This window comes from Chrysochloris asiatica, unplaced genomic scaffold (genome assembly GCF_000296735.1).
Source record: "Chrysochloris asiatica unplaced genomic scaffold, ChrAsi1.0 scaffold00207, whole genome shotgun sequence".
NCBI classification, from domain to species: domain Eukaryota; kingdom Metazoa; phylum Chordata; class Mammalia; order Afrosoricida; family Chrysochloridae; genus Chrysochloris; species Chrysochloris asiatica.
In genome coordinates, this window is record NW_006408725.1 from 2,141,510 (window position 1) to 2,148,507 (window position 6,998).

The window sequence follows — 6,998 nt, forward strand, 5'->3', positions numbered from 1 at the left end:
ATGTTGACCTGAAGTAGATGGCTGATACAGCATATTAGGTTCACTATTCAGACAATTTCTCTTTCTTTCTTAGAGATGTAGGTTTGCAAGAATCCAGGCTCACATAATTATGTGGACATGAATAGTGAAAAACAGAAACTAAAAATCAAGAGCTTTTTTGGAAAATAGTGAAATTTATTTGTGGAAGCTAAGGGTTTTTGTTTATCTTTACATGTTTGTATATATATATGTGCAGTGACTAAAGTTTTTTAAAGTCAACTGTGATGGTAGGCTTATATGTACACCTCAGAAGGACCATGACCTATATGATTTCTTATCTGTCTTAAGATTCTGTACATAATATCATTTGATATATAAACTTTAGGCTTAAAAATAAAAAAAAAAATCTAGAAACTACGGTTTGAAAAGCCCCAGGCAAGAGTTTTCCACCGCTTGACCCTTAGTTTGCGGTGGCTTAAGCACTGCATTGTACTGGGAGCTATGCCATTGGCATTTCAAATGCAAGCAAGGTGAACAAGTTTCAGCAGGACATCCAGACAAAGACAGACGAGGAAGAATGACCTGCAATCTACTTCGAAAACACAGAAAATTGTCCAGAAAACCTGATGAATAGCAGCAGACTTCTATCTGATATAGTGCTACAAGATGAGCCCAAAAGGAAGGAAAACACATGCTTGGCATTTCTCAAGATGAAAGAACTGATGGAAACATTCAAGCCTTCAGTTGCAATATTTAAAGATTCTCTAGGCAAAATATTAAATAATGCACAAAGCATTCAAAGAAGAGAGAAGGAACATACAGCTGTTGTACCAAAAAGAATTAACCAAGGTTCAATAATTTCAAAAGATAGCACATGATCAAGAATTAATTGTATTGAAGGATGATACCCAATACCTAAGATACACAAAAGGTATTGGGGGAAACACAAGACTTCATGGCAATTAAGATGTTTCAACAAGTGAATTCATGGCTGGAAGCACTTGCTTATCTATACTAAGGAATTTGAGAGACCTGACCAACAAACTGGTAGAGATCCATATTTGTGCCCATTTCAAAAAAGGTGATCCAACAGAATGAGGAAATTATTGGACAATAAACAAGTAATAGTTTGCTGAAAATAATTCAAAAATTGTTGTGATAGCCTTTTGGCTCTCTGAGCAGCACCATGGTGGTAGGCAAGAACAAGCGCCTTGCAAAAGTGGCAAAAAAAAAAAAAGGAGCCAAGAAGAAAGTGGTTGATCCATTTTCTAAGAAAGATTGGTATGATGTAAAGGCACCAGCTATGTTCAATATAAGAAATATTGGGAGAACACTAGTCACAAGGACTCAAGGAACCAAAATCGCATCTGATGGACTCAAGGGTCATGTTTTTGAAGTGAGTCTTGCTGATCTGCAGAACGATGGAGTTGCATTTAGAAAATTCAAGCTAATTACTGAGGATGTTCTGGGCAAAAACTGCTTGACCAACTTCCGTGGCATGGATCTTACCTGTGACAAAATATGCTCCATGGTCAAAAAATGGCAGACCGTGATTGAAGCTCATGTTGATGTCAAGAATACAGATAGTTATTTGCTTTGCCTGTTCTGTGTTGGTTTTACTGAAAAATGCACAATCAGATTCAGAAGACATCTTATGCTCAGCACCAACAGGTCCATCAAAGCTGGAAGAGAATGAGGTGCAGACAAATGACAGAGGTGGTCAATAAACTGATTCCAGATAGCATTAGAAAGGACATAGAGAAGGCTTGTCAGTCTATTTACCCTTTCCATGATGTGTTTTTTAGGAAAGTGAAAATGCTGAAGAAGCCCAAGTTTGAACTGGGAAAACTCATGGAGCTTCATGGTGAAGGCAGTAGTTCTAGAAAAGCTACTGGAGATGAGACAGGTGCTGAAGTTGAACGAGCTGATGGCTATGAACCACCAGTTCAAGAATCTGTTTAAAATTCAGACTTTTAATGGTGACAAATAGAAAGTTCTTATTTGTTGGGGGAAAAAAATAGTTGTGACAGTTTGTTGACAGAGACTGCAGAAATTCAAGCTGATCTCAGAAAAGAATACAGAACTTGGGATATCATTGCTGATATCAGATGGATCTTGGATGAAAGAAAGAATTTAAGAACTATATTTACCTGTGTTTTATTGACTATACAAAGGCGTTCATTTGTATAGTCAATACACATGTGGATCGTAACATATTATAGATAACATTACAAAGAATAAGGATTCCAGAATACTTAACTGTATTTATACAGAACCGCTACATAGACCATGAAACAGTCATTCAAAGAGAACGAGGGGATACTGAATGGCTTAAAATCAGGAAAGGTGTACACGAAGGTGGCGTCCTTTCTTCATATTTATTCAATCTGTATGCTGAGTAAATGGAGTCCTGGTGTGGCACTGTAGGATCAACAGTAGACTGCTACCCACAACATTGGCGGTTCAAACCCACCAGTCACTCCTTGGAAACCCTATACAGGGTCACTATGAATCAAAACTGATGCAGTGGCACTTTAAAATAAAAACAACCATGCTGAGTACATAATCCAAGATGCTGGACTATAGGAAGAATGCAGCATCAGGACTGGAGGAAAAACAGCAACCTGCAAGATGCAGATGACACAACTTTGATTGCTGAAAGAGACGAGGACTTGAAACGCTTACTAATGAAGATCCAAGACTACAGCCTTCAGTATGGATTACACCTTAACATAAAGGAAAGAAGAATCTTCACAAATGGATCAGTAATCAACATCATGATAAACTGAGAAAATATTGAATTTGTCATGGTTTTCATTTTCTATGGCTCCACAATCAATGGTCAGTGAAGCAGCAGTCAAGAAATCAAACAACATGTTACATTAGTAAATCTGCTACAAAAGACCTCTTAAGAGTACTGAAAATCAAGGCTGTTACTTTGAGGACTAAGGTTCACCTGACCCAAGCCATGATATTTTCAACCACCTGATATGCATGTGAAAACTGGACAATTAACAGAAGAATTGATGCATTTGAATTATGACTTTGATGAAAATATCAAATATATTATTGTCTTCTGGAGGAATAAATAAATCTGTCTTGGAAGAAGTATAGCCAGATTGTTCCTTTAAAAGCAAGGGTGACTAGACTTCATCTCACGGACTTTAGACATGCTATCAGGAGGGACCAGTCCCTGGAAGACATTATGCTTGGAAAAGGAGAGAGTCAGAGAAAAAGAGGAAGCCCTTCAATGAGATGGATTGGCATAGTGGTTGCAACATTGGACTCAACCATAGCAATAATGGTAAACATAGTACAGGACAAGGTAGTATCTCCTTCTGTTGTAAAGAGGATTGCTATGAGTTGGAATCAACCCAGCAGCACATAATAGTAACAAAACAAGAAGAGGTAAGATTTTTAAGCATCTTACATCAATGAACAGTAATGCCTAGAGTTATGTAAGGCTCCAAATGAGATTTCCTCTCTTCCTCAGATGTAATTGAGATTGAAAAAATTCAAATACATGTTTGCAACTAACTATTTAACATGCAACATTTATTAGTTAAGAACTTTCTTAGCAAAAATTAACACTTAAATTAATTAGAAGAAATCCAAGTGTAGGCCTTCATTGAGACAATGTCTAGGAAACCATCATGGTGACATAGAACTAGAAGCAATTGTATTGAAAATCTGGAACCAGATAGGCCCAGGTGTATGTGTTATGTGACCTAAAGCCAATTATATAAGCCTTCAGAGATCAAGCTCTCTTAACCCAAAATACAGAAGGATAATATAGACTTCATGAATATGATATAAGCTTCCAGTTTCCTTGTCTGTAAAAGGAAGACAACTATTGCTATGATAGAATAGATAATTAAAAAAAAAAAAATTCTGTGCTTTAAAATTCTCTAGAGAATTAATACTTTTATCAATAGTTGATTGCATGTTGATGTGTTCTCAGCGACTCACCATCTGTCTCCTGGTAGATGTGATAGAGACTGGAAATATGAAAGTAGTTCTCTGCTCACTGTTTGTGTAGGGTGGGTTCACACACCTCCAGATGCATGGTTGGTAAACCTGGCACCACTTGACCCCAGGCAGAGCAGAGACTGATCAGGAGGGGGTGCCACAGGCCACTAGGCTAACAAGGGCTTAGGGAACAAGGGAGAACCACATCCTTCTTGCTGCCAAACTTCAGCCTCATCATGTGCCTCTAGGCTGCTGTATCAGCAGTCACCCACAAAAGCTCAAGATGACCACCCTGCACCAGGCCAGTTAACCAGGCACCTGTTGGTTTTTCTTCACTGTTCCATTTCAGCTTCCTCTTTCAGTCGTCACTCAATCCACCTCTCTGTCCCATCCTCTTAAGCTCAGGTTCCCAGGATCACCATCCAAATCAGTTTCATTTGACCGCTCATGTGCTGGTTGTAGAGGGTCTCTTCAGCACATCTGTCTACTCCACCATCTTGCCCTGGAAGTCTCCAGATGACTTTTTTCAGATGTGTCTGGTTGGGTAAGAGAAGGTGGGAGAAGATGCTGAAATACATAATTCAGTTGTGAGGATTGTTAACAGACTTAATTGTAGAAACTTGGAACTCTAATGTAAATACAACATGAGTCATCACAGAAGCAGGAAGGAAGATCTCACCACTGACAATGAAGAAAAGCCAGCAGTGGAGCCTGTCCTCTAGCCCTAGATATGCCTGTGCATTGAACTTCCTTGACTCAGGAGATAGAGTTGAGACATCAGTGGAGTGGCAGAAGATTGGCAAAGGAATGTTGTTGTTGAGTACCGTGGAGTCAGTTCCGACACATAGTGACCCTGCACAGGGTTTCCAAGGCTGCAAACCTTTATGGGAGCAGAAAGCGTCCTCTTTGTCCCGTGGAACAGCTGGTAGTTTCGAACTGCCGACCTTGAGGTTAGTAGCCCAATTTGTAACCACTACGCTACCAGAGCTCCTCTGGCAAAGGAGTAGAAGCAACAAAAACAAGCACCAGAGCACTAGACAGAGCAAAAAAAGCTAAGTGCCTTCGGGTGGGAGGCGTATAGTGGAGTTGGTGTCCTTTGGGCATTTGTCAGCAGTCCTAAAAGAGCTTTGTAGCATTACCTGAGTGGGGCCGATGTCAGGAGAGCCAGAGAAAGGTCTGTCTGTGGGCACTGCTGAGAAGAAGCTGTCCTGAATGGAAGAATTGTACCTTGAGCATTTTTTGACCTGGATTGTAACTTTTTCACTTCCCTAATAAATCCCATAACTGTGAGTATGGTGTCTAAGTTCTATGTGGTCATTGCAATGATTACTGAGCCCAGCTGAGAAGTAGAGAGCACCATGGGAGTGACCGTAGGAACTGGTAGGAAAGTTGGAAGATGGAGGCAAGTCTGACCTCAGCTTCATAGGAATCAGCCTTGGGCTAATGTGGAGTTTGATTCTCCATGCCCCTTGTGATGTAAAAGGCATTCAGATGCTGTCTCCATGCACATTCTTACAAACATAGAAACCATTGGCTCCATTAGGTTCCAAGTACTTTTTTTTAGAGATAGAAGATACAGCAGTGAATAAGACAGACAAAATCCCTGCAATCACAAAACTTCAAAGTGAAGAAACGGACAGTGATTAGAGAAGATAAATTCAGATGGCAATAAAATAAAAAAGGATTTTTAAAAACCCAACATGTCAGAGGTTGTGAAGAATAGGTGATGGTCTGCTACTTTCAACTGAGTGCTCAAGGAAACTTCCCTGAGGGAGGTCACAATTAGTGAAGTCTGAATGTTGAAAAGGAATTAACGGTCAGTGTTTCTGTATGAAGAAGAAGCAAATATGGAGGTCTTATTGCTGGAATGGAGTCCTGGTGTGGTGCTGCGGGTTAATGTGCTGAACGGCAAGCTAAGTTGGAACCACAAGCTCGGCAGTTCAAGCTCACCAGCCACTCCTCAGAAACCCTATACAAGGTCACTATGAGTTGGAATGGACTCAACAGCACTTAACAACAACTGCTAGAACAAACCCATTTCTATTGGTAAATAGAAAAAAAAAAAAAAAAACATTTACTGATAGTTATTGGAGCATAGTAAGCCAGGAGGCAGGTGAACTGAGATGAGATTAAGGAGAACAGAGTCTGGTAGACCATGCTAATAAATCTACATTTTATTCTTAGTGCTAGTGGAAGCCACAGGAGGATTTTAAAGTAGTAAATGGTGTTGTCTGGTTCAAATTTACAGAAGATCCTTTGACTATTACATAGAGGCTGGATTATTGTTGGAACAAGAGAAAGTAGGGATCCCAATTGCAACATTTATTGCAGTGGTCTAGCAGAGATGGAGTCCTGTGCTGCAGGATAATGCATTGGACCACAAGGTCAGTTTGAGCCACATGATCAGTGATTTCAAACTCACCAGCTGCTCCTCGAAAGCTCTATACCCGGCCAATATGGAGTGGAACCAGCTCGGTGGCACTTAACAACACAACAACAGCAGAGATGTGGTGTGGCTATGTAGGGGCAGCGCTGAACTGCTAACCACAAGGCTGCCAGTTCAAACCCACCAGTCGCTCCTTGGAAACTCTGTTTGTTGTTGTCATTAAATGCCATCATCGAGTCAGTTCCAACTCATAGAGTATAGGGTTTCCAAGGAGTGGCTGATGAGTTTGAACCACAGACCTTGTAGCTCAAACCAACCTTGCAGTCCAATGCTTATCCTACAGCACCACACCAGGACTCCAAAACTCTATAGAGGGTCACTATGAGTCAGAACTGACTCAGTGTCACGAAGCAAGCAGAGATGTGCAGACATGCGTGGGTTAGGGTGGTAGCAGAGGTGGTGGGAGTAGAACACAGGCTCAGGATACATCATGGAGGTAAAATCTACATGGCTTGCTGATTAATTGGATGCATAGAGAGATAAAATGGGAGGAATCAGGAATATTGCTGGATTTGGGATTTTGTCACCTGTTGTTGCTGTTAAATCCTGTCAAGTAGGTTCTGACTCATAACAACCCTGTACAGGGTTTCTGAAGAGCAGCAGG

General features: G+C 40.5%; 1 pseudogene; it reads left to right on the forward strand.

Annotated features, from left to right (window-relative positions):
* Nucleotides 1–1,255: 1,255 nt before the first annotated feature.
* LOC102842425 lies at nucleotides 1,256–1,941 on the forward strand (annotated as a pseudogene).
* Nucleotides 1,942–6,998: the final 5,057 nt, after the last annotated feature.